This window comes from Mobula hypostoma, unplaced genomic scaffold (genome assembly GCF_963921235.1).
Source record: "Mobula hypostoma unplaced genomic scaffold, sMobHyp1.1 scaffold_36, whole genome shotgun sequence".
Classification (NCBI taxonomy): Eukaryota; Metazoa; Chordata; class Chondrichthyes; order Myliobatiformes; family Myliobatidae; genus Mobula; species Mobula hypostoma.
The window spans coordinates 823,051-833,218 of record NW_026948187.1 but is presented as its reverse complement, the minus strand read 5'-3'; the positions used below and the strand labels follow the sequence as shown (position 1 = coordinate 833,218).

Here is a 10,168-nt window from a genome sequence, read left to right as displayed (position 1 = left end):
GAGAGAACGAGAGAGAGAGAAATGTGTGTGTGTGTGTGTGTGGGGGGGTGCAGTTAGAGAGAGCGAGACATGGAAGTAAGGCAGGGAAGAGAGGCACATCGGAGACATGACAAGATTGATAAATGAAGTAGTGTGAAAGGAGGAGAGGGAGAGGTACAGGGCAATTTCCCAATTTCATGCTCATTTTGGGCCATCTTTCTCCGCAGTGTTTTCCTGACCATCAGAGAGCAATATTTCACCCAACAACAAAACGAAGTTGATCTTTCCGTCCGTTTATTCAAAGTCGGAGCTGCTGGGCTCGTAAGTATTATCACCCTTCGGACTGAGGAGGAGAAATGACTCATGCGTTTACACATGACCGTCCAACAGAGGGGCGGGTGAGGGCGCAACGTTATAGGTATTGATACAACTTCTTCCAGTTTCTTCAATTATAAAAGCAATTAACATTAAATTGATGTCATTAATTCTTAAAATTCCAAACTCGGCGCCGATTTGGGTGCAAGATAAACCGTCCGCAGTCTAACTGAAGGAAGTACGTTGGTAAATGAAGTGAGGCGCTCTGCATCCATACAGCTGTAGAACACACCGACGTCAATCGTCCTGTTTCTACTCAAAATCAATGGTTAGACACTCGGTTGCAAATTAAAAATACCTTAGCTAAATAAACTGTTTTGGCGTGTCCATTTGACTCGTTTCCACTTATCCCTACCAATCAGCAAGTAGGTATTTCATTGCACTCGTGTGTACACGTAGATGTGTACATGAATATAAATTCGAGTTCACTTTGCGGTAATCACCAATTACCTATTAATACATGCCCCCTCGATTAGATCCGTCACCAGATACGGGTGAATTAAATCACTGTCATTAAATTTTGCGCAGTAGGAACTCATCGGGTCGACCAGCATCTGCGGGTGTGGTGTGGAGGGGTGGGTGGGGGCTATAAGAAATATTCAATATTTTCCGTTGAAAAACTGAATCAGGACCTCGGTAATCTCGTGTTCATTTACATGATTCAACTGACAGAAATATGGAATGGTTATCAACTCCACAAGTTCTCGAATCTCCCCAGCCGAAGGAACAGGATTTATCGAAGAACGTGTTACCGGCTCCAGTATTGTGCTGGAACTCAATACATCGACATTCAGGGGTGTAATGAAACTCGGATCGGGAAAGTGCCGCGTCGGACAGATCTTCGATCTCATAACCTGAGACACCCAAGTTGAAAACTAATATCTGGTACTATCTGTGTCGACGTTGCTCCTTTGCAGATTTGAAGAATTTTGATCGGTAAGCGTTAGGACGGTCTAGTATTGTCCCTCATTACTGAGCTGTCCGTTCTGCTGAGCGTGTGAGGCTGATGACGTGACGTAGCCGGACAACGGGCTGCAATGAGAATATTTAGGCTCCGACAGGTTAGTTCAGTGAGGGGCTCAAACTGGACAACGGCGTTTATTGCAGGAATGTGTGAGTCACATGTACTTCGTTGGGACTGGTATTAAATAAAGGACGAAAGGTTGCGGTAAGACTATGAAGGGAAACTGTTCACGAAACAGTGATGGCGAGCCGGTAGGTGGATCAGGTAGTTTTTCAAGACAACTGCAGATTGTAGTTTATTGTAACTAGATTGGAAATTAGAAATAGCGAAACCATTGTCATATATTTGTACGGGGTTGCTGAGGTCGGCGCTGGTGCGGCGACGATAATTTTACTTCACTTATTTGCTGAAAGGTACAGTAGCACTGGAGAAGCTCGGAACAATTTGAGTGACTTACCTCCCGTGATGAATGTACGTGCTGTACCGAACAACTGAAGTTAAAACTATAAACTGCAGAAGAGAGAATTAGGGCTTAATCTAGGGTCATGGCTGAGACGTGCAGTGGAGGAAAATTAGTTCAAGGTATGGGGAATTATCATTTAAAACCGAGTTAAACGAGAATAACCACGCATAGATTCCTGATACAATAAAATACTCCGCGAGATATGGTTGCGGATATTATAACACAGAATGCTACTTCAAATAGGACATGGATGCATTTCTGAAATATTAAGGACATCTAGGATTGTGAAAAAGGCAAAGAAGACAGTTTGAAACGCGGGGAAGCGCAGCCATGATCATACGGGATAACCGGACGGAAGCCATCTGTAACTGGCTTGGACCCCAGACTGGAAGGAACGTTTCGGAATTTTCTATTCAGTAGCTAATTAAACTCATGGGACTGACCTCCTCGGCTGACGTTCGTACAGAACGGCGATTAAAATGCCAGGACCCTATTATCAATTAATTAACGTCAGGCTGACGGATAGTATTGCTGTCAGCAACTGTACTACATGCAATATCAGGGTTTGGGACATCTGTAGTCAATGACACTGTTTGTCATTCGCCATACATTGCTCGCTTCTACCGCTTGCTGCCGGTGATCGGAACATCTCCAGGCACAGAGACTACCGGAGATTTGATCAGGGGGATGGTCCAGCTGCAGCTGAGGGAGACGCTAATGCTCTTGTGTGGACTCTGCCAGACCTGCAGTAACACTGGAATTGATTAAAGTCGGAGTCTGACAGAGGATGAGAAGACGTCGTCACGTGTATTGTAAAGTGAAATGATGGAGTCCGCTTCTCCCCGCTGACGCTGAAGAACCTGCTCTGCATAGTTCCTTCATTCAGTTTTATGAGACGGTAAATCTCCAAATTGCAGAGAGTTTAAGCTGCCTCAAGGAGATTGATCAGAGTTGCATAGAAATGAACTCTTTACGGTGAGTGGAAATGCATTGGACTGAATTGTACTAAAAATTGTAAAAACCAAGTCTTCGCAGGAGTCAACTCAGGGAAGATGCGGTGCTCAGACAGCAGGCAAGGGTTTAAATTTTATTGGCAGGTATTTGGACTTCTGGTTCTTTGTGCCTATAATGTGACCGCTGCGAGCAGGGTTCGAACCTGCGTAGGGAAATCCCACTGGATTTCAAGTCCAACGCCTTAACCACTCGGCCATCGCAGCTCCGTGTAGTACCGTAGCACTGCACCTGAAATGGTGATTGAACATGGTTTATTTTCAGTCATCGAACTTGATGAATCATCACTCCGATACAAATAGTACGATTGGACAGTTTGGGAATTTGTTTCAACACCATTAGGTCAGAATTTGAGTGTCAGGGGATGGTATTGGAGTCAGTGTCGCAAATGAAGGAGATTTCCACGGTTTGAGATAAAGGTCAGGATCAGAATCAGAGTTATTATGACGGACATATGTCTTCTTGTTCAGATTTATAGTAACTATACCGCGTAACACATTCAGATTAATTATATAAAGTCATAGGTCCATAAGACCAAGGAACAGAAACAGGCCATTCGCCCCATCAGGACTGTCCGCCAATGTGGCAGAGCTGATTTATTATCCCCCTCAAACCCATTCTATCGGACATTGGCACTGACATCCTTAGCAACCAATAAATTATCAACTTCTGCTTCTAACACCCAATGCCATGGCCTCCGTAACCGTCTGTGACAACTAATCCCTCAGACACTCCACCCTCCGGCTACAGATATTCCGTCTCATCCCTGTTCTAAACCATCATCGTTCTCTTCTGAGGCCCTGCTCTCCAATCCTACATTTCCCTACGAAACGAAACACCCTCCGCACTTCTACTCTAAGTAAGCATTTCAATATTCGATCAATTTCAATGAGATACCCTTGCAGTGAGCACAGACACGGAGCTATCAAAAGCGCCTCGTTTAAACATGTTAACCCATGTGTTCCCGGAATCATTCTCGGGAACCTCTCTGGACCCTCCAAGTGTTTTCTGACCAGTATCTTATATCTGTCAACATTACATTGTTGCTTTTATATTCTACTTCTCCTGAACTGAATATTGAAATTGCATTTCCCTTCCTTTACCACTGACTAAGCCTAGAAGTATTAATTAGGGAATATTGCACAAGGTCACTTTGCACCTCTGATTTCTAAAAACCATCTTCACTTAGAAAAGTTTTTCAAATCTTTCCTTCCAATATGCATTACCATACTACAGTACACGATTATCAATTTGACAAATCTTTGTCCATTCTCCTCAAATGTCTTTGATGTTAAATGTGCTTTGATTTTTTGGATTTTCGAACACGTTAAAGTCAGGCTACCTGGCATATAATTTCCTTTCTTTAGCCTCCTTTCATTCACCCAGAGTGGAGTTAAAATCGCAATTTTCCAACCACTAGGATCTATTCTAGAATGTAATGATACATGAAGGAGTGCTACATGTGCCTCCAGAATCTCATCAGTTACCACTTTTAGAACCCTGGGGTGTAGTCCAACTGGTCCCGATGACATATAACTTCAGACCTTTCAACTTCTCCAGAGTCATAACATCTACTCTCACTTATGCACTCTGACACAAGTTTATCGGTGCCATTATGCTGATGCCTTCCACAGAGCAGCCTGGAGCAAAATATTCATTCAGTTTGCCTGTCTTTTCTTTTCCCCCCATTACTACTTCTTCCGCATCATGTTCCAGCTTTCTGATATCTACTCTCGCATATCTCTTATATTCTTCATATGTCTAAAAATGGTACTTTCTCTATTATTAGCCATTTAATATTTCCTCTCATCAATTTGCATTTGCCTTCTTTTATTTTTTGAAAGCATCGCAAACCTCCAGATTCCTACTAATTCTTGTTATATTATAAGCCCTCACTTTTGCCTTTGTTCTGTACTTACTATCCAGTATCAGCCACTATTGCCTCATCCTCCCTATCGAATATTTATTTTTATTTGTGGTGCATCTATCCTGCGCCTTTCCAATTGCCCCCAGAACACCAGCCCTGCTGGATCAGCCGTTAACCCTGCTGGTGCCCCTTTCCAATCGATTTGGCCAGCTCAAGACTTAGGTCGCTGTAGTTTTCTGCGAGTGACAAGGTCGAAGACTGTTATCGTCCCTGATTTTATTTCTGTGAGTGATGGGGTCGAGGACTGTTATCGTCTCTGATTTTTTTCTCTGGAGTGACGTGGCTGTACACTGTTATTGCCCTTGTTTTACCATGCGAGTGACAGGGACGAGGGTTGTTATCGTCCCCGATTTTTTTCTTTCTGCCAGTGAGGTATTCTGGGACTGCTATAGTCGGTTTTTGCTGCGGGGGAGAAGGTATTTTGGGGTCTGCGAGATTTGTTTCTTTCCTTTTTTCGTGCCGGGGTTGATGTTTGTCCTTACATCAATACCCACGGCCTCTCTGCATTTCATTGCAGTCTGGAGCAGACAAATATCAGAGTTGTATTGTACATGCAGACTTTGGCAATGAAATTAACCTTTTGAATCTTTTTATTATCCTCGCTCGTGCCACTGCTGTTACACTTACTGCATGAAACACTCATACGTCTAATTTTAGCTTCCCGCTCTCAGACTGCAGGATAAATTCGATCATATTACAATCACTGCCTCTTAAGCATTCCTGTATATTAATCTACCTGGTCAAAGCACAACGCAGCACACAATCCACAATTGCCTTTTCCTAATGGGCTCAACCACAACGTGTTTTAAAGAAGCTACCGAGTAGTTATTGCGCAAATTACCTCTCTGGGGATCCAGCGCCCACTAGACCCTCCCAAACTACCTGAAATCCTATCATCATCATCGTAATATTGCCGTGTTTAGGTGCCTTGTACATCTCCCGTTGTAATTTGTACTCAAATCGACTACTCGAGGCCTGTATATTACTCCCATCATCCGATCCTGTGTTAACTCTCTCTGAGAATTTGATTTATTTTCAATATACCACTACAATAAAATTAAGTAAATAGACGTTTACAAAGGGAATTGTTAGGGAGTGTTCATGTGTTGAGAAATGTCTGAGCAGAGGGGAAGATGCTCTTAATAAAATAAAAAAGATTTTCTATTTTTAAAATACTATTTCCACCACCCAACGCCACCGCACTCCCCATCCCGAAGGCAGTAATGTGGAGAGGGGATGTTTGGTCTGGTGAAGGTCCTGGATGACGCACGCAGCCTTCTTTTGGCACCGTGTTTCGAACATGTCCTCGATAGCGGTGAGGTGTGCCCGTGATGGAACTGGCTGAGACTACAGCACTCTGCACCTCCTATGGATTGGAGCACCGCCCCAAATCAGACTGATGCAACGACTAGCAATGCTCTCCACCTACGTCCGTAGGAATTCATATGATTCTCTGACGGCACTCTAAATCTCGTTAGTGAACAGTAATGGCGTCTGGCCCGTGTTGGGACCAGGATGGATCCTTTGAGATGCTGACGCCCAAGAACCTGAGATATTCACCCTTCTGAACCCTCAGTGAGGATTTGAGTTTGTTCACCTGACGCATTAATTCTCACCTGACAATTAAATCCTATGTTTTAATAAAATTGATCAGAAGGTTGTTGCTTCGACTCCACCCAACCAGCATATTAATCTGATGCTTATAAGCCTATTGGTGTCATTAGAAGCAGGATTGCATGCAGAGTGAACCCAAACTATGTGTTCCTTCAAGTTCCCAGTGCGGAGTGATTAGCAGGGAAAGACACTGCCTCCTGGGTGCTTCACCCGTCCCGGTCATTCCTCAGCAGTCCAGTCAACGCACTGGCTTTTCCGCTGGACTACCCGGTGTGAATGACTGTGAGTAATCTTTTCTCGGTTGTCGCTGAAATGGTTCAGTATCTACAGAATGTAGCAAACGGGCGGCGTCACGGGGAACGACACGCTTCGTAAAGGGTTTGTACATTTCATTGCAAATACAAGATTGGCTGAGATTGTCACTTTCACGTGAATGGTTTTAGCTCGTTATGTTGTCAGATATTCCAGGTATTCGACTCAGAGGTGGCTTATTATTAGTGATCACACCAGTAGACTCCAAACGGAACACAACCTAGTCGTGGTTTGAAGGTTTGTGTGTCTCAGTAACCTGAAGAGCGAAGCTGGCTGAGTTAGGAGTTAGTGCTTTGGCTCTTGGTAGGGTCACTCATGCCAAACACGTTGAATGGTAGAGGGCAGACTGAGAGTGTTCCACCGGTCCTACAATTTCGAGAGTTTAGCTCAGAGCTAACAAGCCGAACTGGTCAATAAAACTTTAGGGAAACGAAAATGAAGAGCCCATATTCATATGTATCTGTCAATATTTCTGAATCAGTACCCGGGACTTTGGAGGCAATTGTGCAAAGCGAGAGAAAGCTACTGACACGATAAATGAATCCCTGAACATCGCCAATGAGCGAGATGAAGGATCTTCATTGCTGCCAGCGGCGAGACTGGCAGTAACTTATGAAATTAGTCAGCTCCACCATGGGGACAAACCCCCGTTGTATCCAGGATATCTTTATGTAGCGGTGCCTCAGAAAGGCGGCGAAGGTCATTAAAGACTTAATCACCCAGGACATGCCTCTTCTCATTGTTACCATCAGGAGGGAGGTACAGAAGCCTAAAGCCACAGACTCAGCGATACAGAAACCAATTCCTCCCCTCTACCGTCCAATGTCTAAATGGACATTGAACACTACTTCCCTCTTTAATCTGTTTTTGCTCTTTTTTTTATTTAACAATGTAATATACATAATATGTTTACTCTAATTGAATGTTTGATTGACTTTTTTTTGGAGATTTATCATGTATTGATTGTACTGCTGCCGCTAAGTTAACAGAGTTCCCGACATATGTCCGAGATATTAAAACCGATTCTGATATTGATTCTGAAATAAGTCACATCCGTAAGACAGATGTTGACTACCGTCCCGTTGCACTCACATCCATTATCAAGAAATGTTTCGAGACGCTCGTCAGGAGACACATCAAAGTCCTGCTGCCCCCTCACTGGACCCCCTGCAGTTCTCGTACTGTCTCAACCGTTCAACAGACGATGTCATTGCCACGACCATCCACCTGGCCTCAACCCACCTGGAAAAAAAGACACGTACTTTCGAATGCTATTCGTAGACTTCAGTTCAGCATTTAACACAATTATTCCTCAGTACCTGATTGGAAAGTTGAGCTTGCTGGACCTGAACACCTCCCTCTGCAACTGGATCCTAGACTTCCTGACTGGGAGTCCTCAGTCAGTCCGAATCGGGAGCAGCATCTCACTAAGCACGGGGGCCCCCCAGGGCTGTGTGCTCAGTCCACTGCTGTCCACTCTGCTGACCCACGACTGTGTCGCAACACACAGTTCGAACCACATCATCAAGTTCGCCGATGACACGACCGTGGTGGGTCTCATCAGCAAGAACAACGACTCAGCATACAGAGAGCAGATGCAGCGGCTAACGGACAGATGCAGAGATAACAACCTGTCTCTGAATGTGAACAAAACTAAAGAGATGGTTGTTGACTTCAGGAGGACATGGAGCGACCACTCTCCGCTGAACATCGACGACTCCTCCGTTGAGATCGTTAAGAGCACCAAATTTCTTGGTGTTCACCTGGCGGAGAATCTCACCTGGTCCCTCAACACCAGCTCTACAGCAAAGAAAGCCCAGCAGCGTCTCTAGTTTCTGCGAAGGCTGAGAAAAGTCCATCTCACCACCCGCCATCCTCACCACATTTTACAGAGGTTGTATTGAGAGCATCCTGAGCAGCTGTATCACGGCTTGGTTCAGAAATTGTACCATCTCGGGTCGCACGACCCTGCAGCCGATAGTGAGGACAGCTGACATCATCGGGGTCTCTCTTCCCGCCATCACAGACATTTACATCGCACGCTGCATCCGCAAAGCAAACAGAATTATGAAGGACCCCACATACCCCTCATATAAACTCTTCTCCCTCCTGCCATCTGGAAAAAGGCACCGACGCATTCGGGCTTTCACGACAAGACTATGTAACAGTTTCTTCACCCAAGCTATCAGACTCCTCAATACCCAGAGCCTGGCTTGACACCAACCTTCTATACCCTCCACTGTATCTACTGTCTTATTTATTATTTATTATTATTAATTGCAGTGCCTGCACTGTGTTGTGCATTTTATGCAGTCCTGGATAGGTCTGTAGTCCAGTGTAGTTTTTGTGATTTTTTTTTTTCCTTACGTAGTTCAGTGTAGTTTATGTATTGTTTCATGTAGCACCATGGTCCTGGAAAACGTTCTTTCATTTTTACTATATTCTGTATCAGCAGTTATGGTTGAAATGACAATAAAAAGTGACTTGACTTGACCCGACTTGACTTGGTGAAGATCAGAATTGAGACTCTCAATCTGGATCAGAGAAAGTGAATTCAGTGTTAAAATTGCAGCTCTCTAAATCCCAAGCGTTTGGCAAAATAATGTGACCGGAGTGAGCAGTTTCTTTTGTCACCTAATTTCTGGCCGCACCGATTTGAAACCCTAGGAAATGTATATGCCGATATTGTATGCAAGTTAGAGGCGCTTGTGTCCTGGTCAGAGAAAGGGAAGAGTTTAAACAATGTAAAATCACTTACCGGTTTCTTGTTCTTCCACATAATTGTCTACAGCGCTCGTCAATATGCAGATCCATCGTTTTCCAAGGACTGTCTGTGCTCTTTCCATTTTACACCTATTTCCACAACAGAGTGTAACAGCAACACAATCTCCCAACTCCTACATTGACCTCCTAAGGCCAGACTGCCGAACACCTTTCCCACAGTCTCTCTGCATACGAGACGGTTTTCAGCAAACTATGCCCGTCTACCACTCTCTTTCCCTGCTGATTTGCACTCCCCGGTGCTCTACCATTCATAGAATAAATACGCAGCCGGTTTGACACTCCAAAATGTGATACTTCAAACTTCCCTGCCTTAAAAACTATTTTCAATTACTTCTTCAGTGTTTCTGTTTCATACAGCCAATTATCTCGTGCGTCAATTAAAAAATAGTGAAGCAAATCGCTGATAATATCTAATAACGGGGCTCGTCCGGGATTTGAACCCGGGACCTCTCGCATATTCTATGCTTTTTCACCCGAAGCGAGAATCATACCACTAGACCAACGATCCCACCTTCGCAGATTGCGTCACAGCTGAACTCCGAAGCCATTTAAAGTCAATTGGTAGAAAACTCATTGTCCTTTCCGTTGTTGAGAGGAGAGCCTGATGTCAAATTATGTTAGGCCCGTATTCCTATAAGATTACGAGTATTTGCTACTTGATTCAGTCAAAATAAGAATAATACGGGCCCTGATATAGTGCACGTCAGAATGCGTTTGCCAGTGGAAGGGACCCAAACAA

The 10,168-nt window shown here is 44.2% G+C and overlaps 2 non-coding genes across 2 annotated transcripts; both read right to left on the bottom strand.

Annotated features, from left to right (window-relative positions):
- Positions 1–2,916: 2,916 nt before the first annotated feature.
- On the bottom strand, positions 2,917–2,998 carry trnas-uga (transfer RNA serine (anticodon UGA)). The gene has a single exon. It is a non-coding gene; the product is annotated as a tRNA-Ser (tRNA).
- A 6,850-nt stretch (positions 2,999–9,848) lies between these two features.
- Positions 9,849–9,937, bottom strand: trnap-cgg (transfer RNA proline (anticodon CGG)). Its single transcript is given in 2 exon segments — positions 9,849–9,884; positions 9,902–9,937. It is a non-coding gene; the product is annotated as a tRNA-Pro (tRNA).
- Positions 9,938–10,168: the final 231 nt, after the last annotated feature.